A 2,613-nucleotide genomic window follows, 5' to 3' on the forward strand; every position below is an offset into this window, starting at 1 on the left:
GCTTCAGTGTTACAGCTGCAGCTGGGGAAAAGTAGTTTTCAGTGGAATGAGAAAGTGTACTCCCATGAAGCAGAGATGAAACTGGCTTATATATACAATAGTACCCATACCCAGTCCCTAACTGGTCTGTTCTCATGCAAATGAAGACTCTAACTCTTCAGGGTTTGGTCCAAAAAGCACTGTCCTGATTGGCTGGTGCAGATGCTAATGAGGATATAGCACCAACTGGATGGGAAAGTCTCAGTCCTATTGGTTAAAATATGATTCTAGGAGCTCTCTCAAAAGGGTAAGCAAAGTGCACAGGCTGACAGTTCAGCCTGTGGCTTTTATCTTACATGCAGTGTGCCTGTGAGGCCTCTGCAAACAATGGCTGCTAGACTCCAGTTATGAATTTGGGTCCCATTAACTACAAAGAGTCGTCCTTGGCAGGTATTTTCTTTCTCAGGGTCTACAAATCCCATCAAAAGCTACTCATTTCCTAAATCACTTCACAGATTCCACTTGAGGAGGCAAAGCCTGGACTCCTTCATTCTGCTAAATCATGCAGAACTTCACTTTACACTTAAATAATTACTGAGATGAATTTAACTCTTCCTCAACACCTTTAGCTTTGTTAGTTATGTCTAAATATTTCAAAAAAAAATTAAACTTCTTTTGTCATTCCTTCCAAAATGCTCACAGATACATTAAACAGTGTCATCTTCCATCGGTCACAGAAAAACTTGAAGAATTAAGATTTAAGTATAAACTTAGTATCTTCCAAAGAAAATTTTAAAACTCTCAAAAAGCTAAATTTGGAAATAATGGTAATAATGGTCAAGAGATTACAATTGAAAGGTGAGGTGCATCTTGAGCTATGTTAATTTTATTAGAAATTAAAAAAACAAAACAAAAACTGATCCCTCCAGCAAAAGTACATAATAGAATCATTCATCCATTACTTCAATATGTAATATTAGCAGCATTATTTTTCACATATTAATCCTTACAGTTCTTCCTTCTTTTGTCATCTTTACCCTTTAATGTTTAACAAATATCCCCAAATAAAAAATGTTTTGTGGTGGAGGAAAAAAAATCAGCCTGTTTTAATCATGACATAATAAAATACAGCAAATGCACCTCAACTTGTTTCGTACAATCTTGCAACTATGAATGTGACACAGGCTTCCTCAAAATAGAAACACAACTAATTAACAGCAAATTCCCAACACGTCTGCCGGCTTCCGTTTAACTTTATATTAAAAGCCAGCTTTAACTTCCAATAGCTATAAACACAGCATCTGCCTGCCCTTTTTCACTTTAGTTGCTTCTTTTAAACCCAAACTTTAGCTTACAAAATGAAAATGAATTAAGCAAAGCACTCAGATACCACATTCAGAGCCTAGTTAAGTCTGAGTACCTGAACTAATAACTACACATCTGTTTGGTAAATAATGCAATGTCATTAACATGTATTATAGTCATAACTTCTTAAAGAAAATATCAGGTGTTAAGATCATTTGTATTAGTCCAAAGCTTATATTAGTTTAAAAAAATGAGGTGACCATTTCATGATAGCAGCTAGTTATGGCATAAGCATTTTTCCAGAGAAATTTAATATCTACTTCGCCTTTCTATTTCAGAGGTCTTTCATTCATGCTCCACATATCTTTATCCCAAACTATCTAAAAGGTTTTCATACATGAAGGAGGAAAGGTTGAATTTCTGAAAGAGACTGAGCTGAAATGAGTAACAGCTTGAGCATCAATCCTGATTCTTAGACAAAATGTATAACTTTGATGAGCCACCTAACCCCTTCAGGTCTCAATTTACTTACCTGAAGATGGAAAGGAACAAAGTGATTTCTAACATTACTAAAATCTTTGAAATTCTGTCCTTGTAAAAAATCCCAAATAATTACAATACTACAAATAGTTACAGAAAACGCAAGTGTAAATAAATAAAACCATCACTTACTAAAAAAAAGATGTTGAGTTCTTACAAGAAAATTGAGATGCTGGTGGGAGTGAAGAACAAATAACGCTGGGGGCCTACTTACAAATTTAAAAGTTATTCTGATTTTGTCTCTGAAGTTAACTGCAGAATAATCAAACTGCCACTAACTGCATCTCTTAGGCAAGTCATCAGTCCTTACACATTTGTGAAATCAGGCACAGGGCCTGGCACGTAGCATGTTTTCAAAAAATATTTGTTGAATGAATAAATGAGCGAATAAATACGTGCTTCTGCTCCCTACCTTAAGAGCCAAAGTTTCATAAGTTAAAATAAAAAAAGTATTTGAAAACTACTTCAAAATTTATATAGAGGAGACACAAGTCAAATAGTTGTCCTATCTAGAGTAATTTTCCAATGGTCAGACTCTCTCTGGCCTTTGTGGCTGACCAGGGCTGACAGACCCAAGCTGGGCCAATCAACTCCTCCTGGGAATCAGAAAACCTGAACAGGTAGGAAGGGACTAAGGCTGCTGAATCGTTTTACAGTGGCGCCCTAGAGAGAGAGAAGAATCCCTGCTCTGGCTCCTGTCCCTCCAGAAGACAGGCATTCAGCTATTCTGTCTACAAGCTACGAAAATGTTCTTCCCATAGGTTTCTTGTTGTTTGAGATGGTCACAGT

At 36.4% G+C, this 2,613-nt stretch overlaps 1 protein-coding gene across 1 annotated transcript in view; it reads right to left on the bottom strand.

Annotated features, from left to right (window-relative positions):
* Window positions 1–2,613, bottom strand: part of MCUB (mitochondrial calcium uniporter dominant negative beta subunit) — a 99,639-nt gene that overhangs the window by 40,100 nt on the left and 56,926 nt on the right. The gene's annotated exons all lie outside the window — the stretch shown is intronic.

This window comes from Pteropus vampyrus, unplaced genomic scaffold (genome assembly GCF_000151845.1).
Source record: "Pteropus vampyrus isolate Shadow unplaced genomic scaffold, Pvam_2.0 Scaffold67, whole genome shotgun sequence".
NCBI classification, from domain to species: Eukaryota; Metazoa; Chordata; class Mammalia; order Chiroptera; family Pteropodidae; genus Pteropus; species Pteropus vampyrus.